Here is a 16,268-nt window from a genome sequence, read left to right as displayed (position 1 = left end):
CAAGGAACCATGCCTCATGAAAGAAGGGTTAGCCTTACATACCTTTTCGTCGGACTATTCTACACTTGCACGCTTCCTTCCAATGCTAGCGTCTATACCTTCATTAGTATCATAACAATGGTCATTAGTCATTCACGTTATCCACATTATTTAGACTCCTTAATTTGCCTCTAATTCACCCATATTCATGGTCATAACATCCAACTTCGTCCATTCGTCTAAAGTGTCTAGTTCATGATCTTAGTAACATTTATAATGCATTCATATCACAACACAACAACATTCATGATTCAATTCAAGCTATTCCTCAAAATGCCACTATTCATCATTCATGACTTACTTGACCATATTTTCTACAATCCATGTATTTCAACTCTTCAATAACTTAAACATCATGTAAAAATTATGAATCTTACCTTAGAAGTTGTAGGAATAAGCTTTGGTTAATAATATTCCACTTTGAGCAAAACCCTAGTTTTTCTCCATTTGCATTTCTTGACTTGAATGGTATTTAATGGCTTGCTTACACTTGATTCACTTGTTTATGTTGTTGGTGGCTTATAGTCCTTGAAAACTTATGAAATAAATGTAGAGAGATGATTCTAGAGAGAAGTGTAGTGTAGAAATGAAATAAAACAAGTCTTGGTCCTTATATTTAATGAACTGAAAATCTGTGCTGGGGTGAACAGTGGTCGTCCATGGAGGTTTACGGTCCGTATTTCAGTTTACGGACCGTCCCTCGTGGTCGTCTTTAACCTTAAGCAGCGCCAGAAACTTTAGGCTGCATGCATGGTGATTTACGACCATGGTTTACGGGCCGTAAATCACTTTACGGTCCGTCCTCCTGGTCGTATTTTACCATTTCTCCACTGGGCAGAAAGTCGAAGCCTTGCATGGCAGTTTACGACCTTACAGTTTACGGACCGTATACCAGTTTACGGTCCGTATTTTGCACTTTACGACCACTGGGCAGTTTTGCCAACTTTCAACTTTTCAAATTTCTCGACTTTTCATTCTAATCATTCTCGTCCATTTACGCACATTGCTCATGAAACATTATACTCTCGCACTCCTCGCACACATCACTAGTTCGTTCACTTGCGTATCAACGGGAAATTTTTCGAGGTGTAACAGCGTGACTCGTGAAGTCTAAGTTCCACCCGTCCCGAATCGTTGCCAAACAGACAGACGGGATCCTAGCTTATTGTTCACAGGGGGAGTCTCAGTGCACCACCCTAGGGGACCCGCGGAGCCCATGCACTAACAACGATTCCGGAATAACATCAGAATCGGCCATGTAACAATGATGCCCGAATATAACCATCGAACATCGGCCTCCTCAGAATCACTCAAAAGAGTTGTCAAATATCAGTTTCATAAATCAATGATTCCGAAATTGAACCTCGAACATCGGCCTCTCATCACAATCACTCAAGTAAAAGAGTTTATCAAGTGTCAGTTTCATATAAACAACGATTCCGGAATGGATCTTCAGACATCGGCCTTTTTTCATAATCACTCAAGTAAAAGAGTTTATCAAATATCAATTTGGCTCAATCAACGATACCGGATCATCACCGGATATCGGCCATGCATGATAAATATGAGAGAATGCGTGCAATGTATATGTCAATCACCAACAGTCGAGTTCAATATCACCAATACCACAACGGTTATGCCAACAACGTATCACATCACAATACTAACAGTGGATATGCCAACATATATCAATAACTCAAGTACCAACAGTGGGTACGCCAACAATATATCAAGTACAAGTACCAAAAACGTGTATGTTAATCCTATTCCAAATCAGGAAAACGAGCAGAATTCTATATCTACCAACTACACATGGCATCAAGCCAACACAATTGAATAATCGACACGCATAACGGGGTGACTAGTCCCAACACATATTAGGGCCCAACCTAAGGAAATATCCATCCCAACTCCACACCCAAAGGTTCACATGCTGTCTCCGATATTATAATTTAAATATGTGATTCGCTATACGAAGTCTGAACAAAGGTAAACCATAACCTACTTAGACTGCCGAACCGTAACACCAACAAGTCACTTTATCGCCTTGCCCTTCCTTTGAAGCTCAGAACCAAAGTAGTCTAAGCATAATCGAATTCTAAGTTAGAAACCATGGAGAATGATACCAATATTACTATGATATCAATTAGGTCCATTTTAACCCTAGAAATTGGAAAAACGGGCCCACAAGGGCGAAATGGGATATTCGCGGGGAAAATACCAAATTGAATTCTAGGTAATCATAACCCAATCATTAATTGTTGATTTAGCTCAAGAATTATCCCTAAATTTGATTTCTAGTAAAAACCCCCAAATTGGGTATGAACCCTAATTCTCCAAATCTGAAATTCAACGTTAAAAGTGGAAGATATAGGCTTACTAAGCTTAGATTCATCACATTTTAACATTAACATCATCAATTTATCAAGTATAATCTTAGAGAAAAATCTCCCAAAACCCTCCTTCATATTCCATTTCTAAGGGATTGAAAAGAGAAGGGGAAAGTCTAAGATGATTGTGATTAAACAGAAGTAAAGGATTAGACAAGGTTTTACCTCCCAGAATTCCTTCAATTTGTCTCCAAGAACAACTTTCCTAACCCCCAATATTGAGATATGAAATAATGAGGGTCTAAGACTCATTTAACACACATTTAATGAATCAGTCACTGTCCGTCACCGCTGTACCTGTACCTGGGCAGCCCCAGCAGCCACCTGACCGTTTTAGCGGTCAAGCCTAAATGACTCGTACCGCTTCAGCGGCAGGTCCACCGCCCCAGCGGTGCCGCTGTTGCGGTGCTGGTGCCGCCAAAGTGGGCACCGGACACCAGAAACTTGGCCCAATATTTTCCTTCGATCTAATTTTTTAACTAACTCCCGAGCCTATCTGCTCACATACCAGATACCTAGTCCCACATAAAAACGTGGTACGAACGCGCCTGTGGCCTCGAAATTCCCAGCTAAGGTCTCATTGACCGAGTCAACCACCGATGCCTTAATTTTCATTTCCCATCCAACGTCCCGAAATGCATCCGAGTGCATTGGGAACCGAACTAAATGCCCACATAAATTCTAAACGACTATCTGGACCTTTCGAAATTGACGGAATTCTGGAAAAGGTTCGTTTGCCCAAAAGTCAATTTTGGGTCAACCACTTTCACTTTTAAGCCTATATTTTCACCAAAATTACCCGACTCCGGTCTAGACACCTTGGGAAGCATGTAAACGGTCCCCTCGGGTCAAAAGTGAGCCAACCAATGCTCTAGAACGGGCGAAAGTGCCAAAAGGACTATAACGACCAAACGGGTCGTAACATCAGATACCAATTGAACCGTTGCTCGTCCTCGAGCAAAGAAAAGAAGGAATGTAGGAAAATACCTGAATTAGTGAACAACTGGGGATATCGGCTACGTATATCAGACTCAGTCTCCTAGGTAGCCTCTTCCACAGGACGGTGCTTCCATTGCACTTTCACAGAAGCAATCTCCTTGGACCTCAACTTTCGAACTTGCCTATCCAAGATAGCGATAGGCTCCTCCTTATAAGTCAAATTCTCATCAAGTAATATAGAATCCCAACGGATAATGTAGGTACCGTCGGCATGGTATCTCTTCAGCATCGAAACATGGAAAATCGGGTGAACTCCCGCCAAGCCTGGCGGCAATGCTAACTCATAAGCTACATCACCTATACAATACACGATCTCAAATGGGCCAATGTATATAGGGCTCAACTTGCCCCTCTTACCAAACCTCATAACACCCTTCATGGGTGAAACCTTCAATAGAACCTGATTACCAATAGTAAACTTTAAATCCCGAACCTTCCGGTCCGTATACATCTTCTGCCTGCTCTAAGCCGCCACAGGTCTGGCCTGAATAAATATCACTCTATCAAGGGACTCTCTCAACAGATCCGTGCTCCCAGGTCGAGTTTCGAACCCATCGAACCAACCAATCGGAGATCTACACCTCCTACCATATAAGGCCTCAAAAGGCGCCATACCAATACTCGAATGGTAACTGTTGTTGTATGCAAACTCCACCAAGGGCAAGTGCTGGTCCCAATGACAACCAAAATCAATAACACACGCTCTCAACATGTCCTCGAGCACTTGAATGGTCCGCTCGGAGTGGCCATCGATCTGGGGATGGAAGCGGTACTAAAGTCCAATCGGGTACCCAACTCATCATGAAATGCTCTCTAGAATTGAGAAATGAAGATAGTACCCCGATCAGATACAACAGAAATAGGGATCCCATGTAATCTCACAATATCTCGAATGTACATCTCGGCTAACTTCTCCGCGGTATAAGAAACCTGAACCGAAACAAAGTGAGTGGATTTAGTCAATCGATCCACTATCACCCAAATACAATCAAACTTGCCAAGGGTCTTCCGAAGACCCGTGACAAAATTCATGGTAATCCTCTCCCACTTCTACTTGGGAATGGGCATCCTCTGAAACACCCCACTGGGTCGCTGGTGCTCATATTTTACTTGTTGACAATTTCCACACTTAGCCACAAAATCAACTATATCCCTTTTCATACGACGCCACTAATAGTGTTGTCTCAAATAACGCTACATCTTAGTCACTCCCGGATAAATGGAATAGCGAGAGCTGTGGGCCTCAGATAAGATCAACTGAATCAGATCACCAACACGAGGAACGCATACGCGTCCCCTAATCCTCAGAATGCCCTCAGAATCGATCATGGCCTCCTTGGCCTCCCCATTCAACACCCTATCTCGGATCTTGCTCAACTGAGAATCATCAAACTGATTAGCCTTGATCCGATCCAATAACGATGACCTCGCCTCTATACAAGCCAAGATCTTGCCCGAGGTCGAGATGGACGAAACTGTTAGCCGGAGTCTGAACCTCCATGGCCAACGGACGCTCGGAAACAACCAATCGAGCTAAACTCCTCATACTCACTGCCTTGCGACTCAAGGCATCAGCCACCACATTGGATTTACTAGGGTGATACAGAACAGAGATGTCATAATCCTTCAGGAGATCCATCCATCGGCGCTGCCTAGATTTAAGATCTCTCTGGGTAAACACATGCTGAAGGATACGGTGATCGATAAAAACCTCACAATGGGCACCGTACAAGTAATACCTCCATAGCTTCAAGGCGAAGACTATGGCCAACAACTCTAAATCACGGGTAGGGTAATTCTTCTCGTGAACCTTCAACTGACGGGAAGCACAAGCTATCACTCTACCCTCCTGCATTAACACCGCACCCAAACCCATACGGGAAGCATCACAATAGACCGCGAAGTCCTTGACCTTCACAAGTAAGGCTAGGATCGGGGTTGTGGTCAAAAAAAGCTTAAGCTTTTGAAAGCTCTCCTCACAATCTTCCGTCCACTGGAAGGGAACATCCTTTTGAGTCAATCTGGTCAAGGATGAAGCAATGGCAGCAAAACCCTTCAAAAAGAGACGGCAATAATTGGCCAAACTCACAAAACTACGAATCTCGGTAACAGTAGTGGGCCTCGCCCAACCCCTCACAGCCTCAATCTTCTATGGGTCAACAATAATTCCCTCTTTGGACACCACATGACCCAAGAATGCCACAGACTCTAACCAGAACTCACACTTGTAAAATTTCGCAACTAGGCTATGTTTCTTCAATAGCCCAAGGACGGTACGAAGATGGATCTCATGCTCCACTCTACTCTTGGAATACACAAGATGTCATCAATAAACACAATCACAAAAGAATCAAGGAACGGCCTAAAGATGACATTCATCAAGGTCATTAATGCAGCCGGGGCATTGGTAAGCCCGAAAGACATCAGTAGAAACTCATAGTGGCCATATCTCATCCGAAATGCTGTCTTCGGAATATCCTCCGCCCTAATCTTCAACTGGTGATAGCCGAAACGCTAATCAATCTTAGAAAACACCGAGGCACCCTGAAGCTGGTCAAATAGATCATCAATACAAGGCATAGGGCAATTGTTCCAAATAGTGACCTTGTTTAACTGGCGGTAATCAATGCACATCCTCATGGTCCCATCTTTCTTCTTCACAAATAACACTGGAGCACCCCAAGGGGAGACGCTCGGTCTAATGAACCCCTTGCTCAATAAATCCTGCAATTGTTCCTTAAGTTCTCTCAACTCGGCTGGTGCCATCTGATATGGTGGGATGGAAATAGGACGAGTACCCGGGTCCACATCGATACAGAAATCAATGTCACGATCGGGTGGCATACCCGGCAAATCCGACAGAAATACCTCTCCGAACTCGCTCGCAATAAGAATAGACTCAAGGGATGGAGATGCAACAGTCGTATCACAAACATGCTCCAAATATTCTAAACACCCCTTACTTACTAATTTCTTCGCCCGAAGGAAGAAAATAATCTTCTTCGGAGCGGGACTAGGAGTACCTCTCCACTCAAGCCTAGGGATTCCTGGCATGGTTAAAGTGACTGTCTTGGCGTGACAGTTCAATATCGCATGATAAGGAAAAAGCCAGGACATACCCAATATAATATCAAAGTCCACCATATCCAGAATCATTAAATCTACCCAGGTGTTATACCCCATAAAAGTAACTAAACAAGACCGGTAGACTCGATCAACAACCACAGAATCTGAGACTAGAGTAGACACATGAACAGGTATATCTATGCTATCACAGGGTAAATCCCAACCAACGGCATGAAATGCAGATACATACGAATAAGTGGGTCCAGGATCAAATAATACAGATGCTGCTCTATGACGGACAAAAATAGTACCTGAGATCACAACATCTGAGGCCTCTGCCTCGGGCCTACCAGGAAATGAGTAACAATGGGCTCCACCACGCCCAGTCTGAGACCCCCTTCTCGCACTCTGAGTACCACCTCTAGCTGGCTGGGACCCACCTCTAGAACCATGGGAAATACCGCGGCCTGACTGAGCACTGCCTCTCTGAGAAATCCCTCATCGACCACCGGATGATACAAAAGCCCTGGCGGCTGATAATCTTGCCTAGGTAGGGGACATCTCTTGGTAATATGCCCAACCTCCCTACAAGAGAAATAGGTAAGAGGAGTCAAGTGCTGAAACATGGAAACTGAAGACTCGGATGAAGCAGTCCTGTCCACTGGTCTAGAGAACGAGCTCTCAGGAGCTCTCTGTCTAGGTGGCTCATTAGAGAAATTCAGTAATGCTGAATGCACGAGACAATCTGAATAGGGCTGAGGTGGCCTCGAAAACTGACCGGCGCCCCTCGTACCAGAACCCCCAAAGCTGCCAGTCTGACGTGGCCTCTGGTCACCATCACTAAAAGCACAGGCCTTTGCGCCCTCAACCATCGAAGCATGCTCAATAATGGACTGGAAGGAAGCCCTCATAGACTCCATCTAAAGGTAAGGAATCTGTAAAGAGCCCACAGGTCCTCCAACAAAGCACTTGATCCTATCAGCCTTGGTAGGAATCAACAGAGTAGAGTATCGGGCCAAATAGAGGAAACGGGTCACATAAGACTCCAAGGACATGCCCCTCTGCTTAAGGTGTAGAAACTGCTCCCTACGAGCCTCTCTCAAAGATCGGGGCACATACTTCTCAAGGAAGACCTGGTAGAACTGAGTCCAAGTCAAAGGGGGAGAACCCTCAGATCTACACGCCACGAAATACCTCCACCACATCTTCGCGTCGCCGCGAAACTGGCAGGACACATAATCAACGTCGCGGGTCTCCACTATCCCCATATGGTGCAGCAACTTATGCATATCACGAATAAACTTTAGGTTGGTGCAGATTGACAAAAAGATGAAGAGATCAACTTCGGGCAGTGGGGGCGCTAAGAAGGCCCCCAGATCAGATCCAAGACCCCAGGCTCCAGGACCCAGTAGGAGGAGCCTCAGTTATTCCATTGAGACTGATCCCTCGGAGGACCCAGCAACGATTCCTCCAGAGTTTTTGACTCCTAGGGAGGAGGAACCCCTAGAGGATAGTTATGACACGGATCCGTCCGAGTATTCGTCTGGGACACCGGAGGAGGAGATTGTCGTGGCCGTACCAGCTGCTCCTATGGTAGAGCACTAAGTCAGACCAGCCTCCCCAGTGAGTGTTACGGATTACTCCAGCCCCCTATCCTGGCCGTCGGTAAATCAGGAATTTCCCGGTTATCTATATCCCTCGGATTCAGATGAGAGAGATGACGAAGGCTAAACGAGCAGATGGTGGGTAGACAATGATGAGGAGCACACTTCACCTTATAGTCCGCCAGATCAGACTAGAGACCGATCGACTACAGGTATATGAGCCTTTATTGGAATTTTCTATGTATATGTATTTGGTGTAAGATTATTACTTAATAGCGGCGAGCGGAAATCCAAGGGCCAATAACCAAGTATTTATAAGTAACGACAATCAAGGTGTTTTCGCCACCAGTGGGAATCTGGAAATCTAGGATGAATGGTAGTCATACACATAGGTGAAAGGTGAATATTGAGGATTGAAAAGGCTAAAATAGTAATTGTATAGTCAGAAGAGTAAAAGACCCTTTCTAATTCGGAGGGAGATGTGTTACGATAATGTTTTGGAATCTGTTAAGACTTCAACTTGCTCCAGATTATGTGATGACGGTCATGCGGTTAGGTGGATGTGATCATACTAGCATTAACGCACCGGATTTCATCAGAGTTTCAAGGTTAAGCGTGCTGGGGTGAGAGAAATGTTAGGATGGGTTACCTTCTGGGAAGTGTACTAAAAAGTCCTATAAATTCAGACATAAGAGACAAATGAGAAGCTAGAGTAGCCTACAGGAAATTAGAGTATACAGAATAGTTGGAAACCTTAAAAGGTCGCGTAGGACGAGGCGGACTAGATCGGTGAAGAGAAAGAAGGTGCATCAAAGCCCTGGAACTAGGATGAGTTTGAGTAGTATTTGGAGACACTTTGTAAGCGAGGCGTTAGAATAAATAAATAAATATATATATATATATATATATATATGAATGCGTATGATATCCCATATGTGGTTGTATCAATGGGTATGTGTATCCCAGCAACCGGCGTTGCGGTATATGGAAGACATTGATCGAACAGGGTAATAAAGTTCAAGTGACAGAAGAACGTTACCAGGTAAGCTGATGTTACTTTCACTACAGGTTAGGTTTGGAGAGTTCTAATGTAATGACATCTGGAAAGGAAAGAAAGTGAGTATATGGAAGGTAAGGAGATCAAAATATCGAAAAAGTAAGAAGTAAGAAACATGAGTGAGTGAGGCCTCCAAGAGAGACGACGAGCTAAGCACGAGACTATTTGGGTAAAAATTCGAAGGTAGGTATGTGACAGGGATAAAGTGTGGTAGTATGGAACAAAAGAGGAATGTGTGGGGTTAGAGAACAAATTTTGATAAGTGGGGCTAAAAGGATAGTGACCACGACGAGGAATGTGAAGTAAGAGAAAGAATGATTAGACCTTGCAACGATGCTACCAACTCTCGAAAGATATATTTATAAAGGGATAAATGTGTAGCCATATTGATATGGTTCCTCGGATATAGAGAAGCTTTCCTAAAAGGTGACTTAAGAATAGAACGGGTTTGCATGTTTCAAGGAATATTTCACGAACTTCAGGGTCGATACTGTAAATAACGAGAGAAGAAAGGCGCTCAAGGAGGAAGGAACCTAAGGAAGGTTAAGGATGAAAATAGGGAAGGTATACTAATGGGTTGATCGAAAAAAAAGGGAGAGCATTTAGCAGCAAATTAACTGGAAATCCTTAACGATGAGAGTAAGAAGGATACTTTAACGAGTTGGCGGTAGGAAACCGATCAATCACCGAGGTAAGAACGAAGATGATGGGGTGACCCATGTGATTAGAAAATTAATGATATGAGGCAAGAACTTTCGTAAATACTGAGAGGTTCGATTATAAAGGAAATAGAATGAAATGTAAGGAATGTGCATAGATGAGAAGACAACCTAGTCGTGACATCAGAAAGACGGATGAAGGCTCGATGAATTAGGATGGAGAGAGTGTACATCGTAAGAATTTCGTGCTAAGAGCAAGAAGTAGCAGGACATTCGGAAAACTTGGATGCACAGCTGCAACATAAACGCATAGTTAAGAAGAAGTATGAGTAACTGAGCTAAACGGGCGAAAGGACTAGTAGTGGATGGAAGGGTATGGAAATATTGAAAAAATGATGATATAGACATAAATGGAAGAAGAACTCAGGGTAAGAAGTTTTAGAGATGTCATAAGCAAAGTCGGGAAAAGAGACGAGGAGTAAGGTATAACCGAAAAATTCATAAAGGACGTGGTGAATCTCGATGCCCCCATTAACTTGCGTGTCTGAAAAACCTCTAGTCATAAAAGACAGAGGTGTGAAAAGACAGAAAAGAAGGCATCAGAATTGGATCTAACCCTTATAAGTGTTCCGATTGGATACAAGAGTGAAGATAGATAAGGCAGACCATACAATGACAGAACCCCAACCTTGAGAAGGTCGTGAAGGGCGGCAGATAATTGCCGAAGATGATGGATATTTGAAAGCTATTGGTGTATTAGGACCTCCTTAATAAGGGGGGAAGGAAGAACATATTGGACTTGAAACGAATTATGACGTTTTCAAGCTCCAGAAGGAGAAATTTATTAGCTTGGGGCCAGAGTTCGAAACATATCGGCGTATCAGGAAGATATCAGAAAGAAGCAGAAATGAACGGAAAATAAGTGTGCCATGAGGCAGACATAGAAAGAAAGTATGGAAGACACCGTAAGAGAATGCTTCACGCCAATATGAACTACGATATTTCTAGACCATGATTTGAATCCCTCGCATCGGGTAAAATTGTGTCGTACCTAAGTATGTAGTGATATGCCTAAAAGGGTAGTAAAGAGAGCAAGAACGGGTTCCAAGTCAAATTCATGAGGATGACAGAGAGGACAGTGAATCCAAGAATGACAAAAAAAAAAGGGATTTTACACCGGAAGGGATAACAATTATAACAAAAGAAACAAAGATTGGTAGTTTGGTAATTTTCTGAGGAAAGGAAAAACACTGCTCTTGTGGATGGGAATAAAAGAGTTCACCGGATATTAGAAAACACTTCATGGATCGCTAATTATACTGAACATGAGAGTATATGCTATGGAATTATATGAACCGTTAACGTGAAGCTATGCCCAACTATCATTGTAAAAAGGTCATACCAGAAAGCCAATGAGGAATAACGACAGATGAAGTGATCGCCGATACAAAGAAATCGAAGCTAGATATATATATATATATATATATATATATATATATATATATATATATATATATATATATATATATATATATATATATATATACGTTGTAAGAGAGTTGTAATAGAGTGAGAATTGCCGTAATCCTATGCTTCTGGGTTTGTATCGCGAGATTTGGGAGCAGGAAGCTAACGAAAAAGTTGTGGCAGGAGCCCCAGGGATTTAGCTTGAACTGGGATTATAAGTTTACCATAAGTATAATGGTACTGCGAAGGATAGTAAAGGATGAAAAACCATTATGTATATACGTACTTTGGATTGATGGAAGTGGTCTTGGAAAGGAACTAGGAGGAATAGTTTAAGGAACACAACCATTATGCCCACTAGCGACAAGGTCATGCTGGATAAACACTCGGAATGTAAGGGTAAGAGAGATGGTGACAAGGATGTAAGGACTAATGAAGCTGACCAATGAACTACAAGGAGCCAGTACAGTGTATACCCAAGACCAACAGATATCAAAAAGAGTAGCCCGAGATGGTACCGAAGGGATAAACACAGAAAAGGCACCGTATATGAGAAAGGTAGTGGGTCACTAACAAGGAAACAAGGAACAACAAAAAGAGAAATACTTACGGGCCGATGAATAGTTATGGCACGATAAGTCAAGACTACAATAGTGGAGACAAAATGAGAGCGAGATGCTAGTTAATTTCTGACCATGTACATAAAGACAAAGAAGTGAAATAAGCTGACTGAAGGCAATGAAAGAGTTAAGGGAAGATGAGAAGAGACTGAACAAAGTTATAGTCTAAGAAAACGGTAATCGGACCCTAAAGGAAGAATAACGGTTCTAAGGAATCAAAGATGGTGTTGTGGGTTGGCAATACTGCAACATTCGAGGACGAATGTTTCTAAGGGGGGAAGGATGTTACACCCCATAGTTTCTGTACGTTGAGATTCGTTAGGTATTAGCCATTCAATTGCAGAGAACGGAGTTATTGTCGAGAAGATGCAGGATCATAGGTGCTCGTTTTACGATTATAAAAGTCTGAGTTCACGTAACAGGTTATAGGAGGATTGGAAAACCAGTGAACTAAGGAGATTAAGCTTCCGAGGCTTTGAAGAAAAGTTGGGCAAGGTTTGGTACGGAAATTTTAGCCTAACTGGAAGAAAGAATATGTTTTAGTATATTAAGAGTTTTGAAGTGAAACAAAAGTCTAAAGTGAAGTTCGATAAGTCTAGTTTCCAACGCAACAAACCGCTCCTCAATAGGACATCGGGGTAAGGAGATATGGAAGTTACAAGTCGGGCTGGCAGACTAGGAAAATGGTCTGCGCGAACGCGCCAGGGAGTGGCGCGAACGCGCAGAAGGCCAAGGGCCAACACAGCGCGAACGCGCTGAGCGATTTTGAGGCCCGGGTTCGGGATGAAGTTTATATTATAAGAATGTAATAATAACATATATATGACATTTGGAGACCATATGGGGTGAATTGGTTCATATGGCACTTGAGCAAAAGCCCTCGTTGCTGCAACTAAGTGGGGCCCACACATCAGAGTTTTATAAAGGACATATGAAGAGATCTATGAGTAGTACATGGAAAGTTGAGCAAGTCCTAAGAAGGACCCTTAAGCAAAAAATGGGCATAAGACCTCCAAAAGGACGATTTAAGGAAACATTTTCGGATGATCTGACTTGGAGGGGCCAAAACGATATCATAATTTTGGAATTTGGAAAAATACCAAGCATGAAAGTTGTAGATACTTGAAATATCTTTCCAACCATAGGTCATGGGCCCTCACACGATATCGAGATCAAGAGTTATGACCTTTTTACTGAACGAAGGCGCAGGCAAAAAAACTAAGCCAGCGCGAACGCGCCCCCTTCGGTCCAGGCAGAACCTGGACCGCTATTTAAAGGGGAGACCTCCTCATATTTTCGTCCAAAACACACCCAAACCTCCCCAAACCTTCCAGAATACTCTCTAACTTTCCATCATCAACTTTTTAGCCCGAAACCAGGTATAATTCCCAAATCCCGGTCCAGACGGCGTATAGTTGCGATAACAAAATTGTGTATCTTGCATTGTGGCTTAAGTCCATGGTGGAGAAGTGAAGATATTGCAGTATTACCAAGAGAAAGGTATGAATCTCTTTCTGTTTATGTTAATACCGGCTTATTTACGAAGATAGTGTGGTTAAATAATTGTATAACGGGTTGGTTAGTTATGGAAGTTGGAAAACAGCGTGTGGGTTGTTCTATGGAATACTTTGGTGTTGGAAATGGTGCTATTGATGTTGGTATTGTTATTGTTGTTGTTGGTGTTTGAATTGAGAATTCGGGCTAAGCATATAAACAGGGGAAATGTTGCCCGATTTTCGGTAGAATATAGAATAGTATGATTTGAAACTTGGAATAAGTGTGCGATAAAGAGGCTAACGTTAGTGTAAATCCTCTTAAATGTAGACTTACGAGCTCGGACGCATAAGCGTAGCCAATAGGAGGTTGAACAGGTATGTTAAGGCTTGCCCCTTTCTTTCAAAGGCATGAATCCTATGTTACAATTTCATAAATGCTTCCATAACCTCTTATTTTCAAAAGTTAAAAGCTTATGATTCCAAATACATGACTCATTTCCTGATGGTCCATAAATGTTTTTCCAAAATGCTCATATTTTCCAAACCAAAGGTTTATGATTATGTGAACTCTTATGATAACAACGATGAGCATGTTTTCACATTATGACAATAAGGCCAAAGAGGAGAATATTTCTATGATGACTATGATGAGAACTATTTCATGTCTAAAGGATTCCAATTTATGATTTCAATGACGATATGAGAATATTGAGCTGTTTCCTGATCCTCAACCTTATTCTTTGATAATGACTCCGCTTTCAAAAGACTTCAAAGTAGTATATGAATTGACGCCTCATGAGATTTATGATCTTATTCTATGTTCTCTTAATGCTATTCTTCATTGATAGTCTCACCTTATAATAATTGTTCCTTCAAGGTAAGACAAAGCGATGATGATTATTCCATAAAATAATTGGAGGTTACCGACCTTACGTCACTCCTATAGAGACATAACTTTCCTTGGGCTCTCCTGCATGCTGCTTGTATGATATATGTATATGATACATGAATATGATATATGTACATGATACATGAACATGATACATGTATATGTATATGGGAAAGAGGGCCAGAGCGCTATAGTCACGTCACCACCTGATCAGTTGGTATTATATGACATGATACCATCCCGGACGTGGGATGCCCGGACGCGGGACATATGTGGTTAAATGGATCGGAGCCGACGCCTCGGCAACATGATATGTTCTATTTTATGTATACATGAACAAGAAATATTTTTCAAAGAAACTTAAGCATGCATGGCATCCGCCTTAAGGAGCACGCATATGTACAGGTTACTCTTTTATCTTACGATATGCTCTATATTTCCGTTATGTTATTATTCATGCTATGTATCCCTCATATGTTATTATTCATGGCTTACATACACGGTACATTACTCGTACTAACGCCCCTTCTTGTGGACGCTGCGTTCATGCCCGCAGGATCAGGTAGCCAGTCGGACGATTCACAGCAGTAGGACCTCCCCTCAGCGGTAGTCGGTACGCTCCATTGATCCGGAGCTACAACCCTTTTGGTATGCTATTTGGTTACGTATATATATGGGTATGGCAGGGCCTTGTCCTGTCCTTTCTACAGTCTGTATTCTATAGAGGTCTGTAGACAGTGATATGTAGCCATGATGTTATACAGCCTCGTCGGCGCTCATTTTTGTTGTACCGTATATATGTAGTGGCCAAATTGGTTTGCGCTGTTACTCTTAGTGCTTATGTTTATATGTATGCGTTGGCCATGAGTTCCTGGTACGATGTCTTTTATGTTGGTTGTTTGGGAGACTGTATAGCTCAATTACAGATTGTATATGGGCCCAGGACAGTCAGTGAGAAGTAAATGCAAGCACAGGAGTGCTTGGCCAGTAGTGGTCGGACACTTGTTACGGCCCATCGGTTTGGGTCGTGACATATTTACAAGTTTTTCTTATACGGGAAATAGGAAAGCTTACCTATTCAGGTGTCATTGGTGGGATGTGGCTCACCGAGGAAAAGGATATAAGATTGACAAATATCGTTTTATAAGTGTGAACACTCGTTGTGCCTTGCGTACAAATGAGCCATTTGTGTTGGCATCTCAGTCTGAACAAGTCTTCTACCTTGAACGAATGTTACCTTATTAAAAAAAAGTCTTCTACTTGAACGATATGGTTGACAAAGAATGGCTCATCGTTGTAAAAAACAAATCCTCGTGACCTTTATAATATGCCTGAAAAGGATGATAGTTGTATAGAGGTTGAAGCTGAAGTGTTACTGAATAGAGAAGCTTATCAACAAGAGGAAGTTGAATTTAATATGTTGCATACTGATGATCAAGAAAATGATATTGCGGTGTCTTTACATCGGGCTGATGTTCAACCACAAAGCATTAATTTAAATGATGCAAGTGAACAAGCTCAGAAAAGTGTGCATAATAAGGAAGATGATTTCATTAATGACAATAATATAGATATGTCCGAGAATGAAGAAAGTGAAGAGGACATTGACATAGAGGATAGTGATATGGAGTGACCAAGGAAATAGCTTTCAGTTGAGTCACATTCATCCCGGATTTTTACAGAAAGTGCACATCCCACTCTAGAGGTTGAAAATAATGGTCCAGGTTTGTTCACTGCTATAAGTTAATTATGATTTCGGTTGGCATTTCTCGGAACAATATGAAAATGTGAGAAAGGACTACATGAGTTGTTGTTATTGTCCTAACTAATAAAAAATAAGAAGTAATAACAATTCCCCTTACCTGAAACTTTATGTTTAATCCCGAAGTACCAAACTTTGGCTTAACATTATTACCCTCCAATGTTGACATTTATATGGTAATTGTGTTTCTGCCTGTGATTTTAGTCCAGTATAACAAGAC

General features: G+C 42.1%; 1 long non-coding RNA gene across 1 annotated transcript in view; it reads left to right on the top strand.

The window, feature by feature from the left end:
* Nucleotides 1–15,081, top strand: part of LOC132624877 (uncharacterized) — a 28,007-nt gene extending 12,926 nt beyond the window's left edge. Inside the window, exon 3 of the long non-coding RNA XR_009576553.1 lies at nt 14,843–15,081. This is a non-coding gene — a long non-coding RNA (uncharacterized LOC132624877). The remainder of the gene's footprint in view (nt 1–14,842) is intronic.
* Nucleotides 15,082–16,268: the final 1,187 nt, after the last annotated feature.

The sequence above is a fragment of the Lycium barbarum genome, chromosome 12 (genome assembly GCF_019175385.1).
Source record: "Lycium barbarum isolate Lr01 chromosome 12, ASM1917538v2, whole genome shotgun sequence".
Lineage (NCBI taxonomy): Eukaryota > Viridiplantae > Streptophyta > Magnoliopsida > Solanales > Solanaceae > Lycium > Lycium barbarum.
This window is presented reverse-complemented; position numbering and strand designations above follow the sequence as displayed.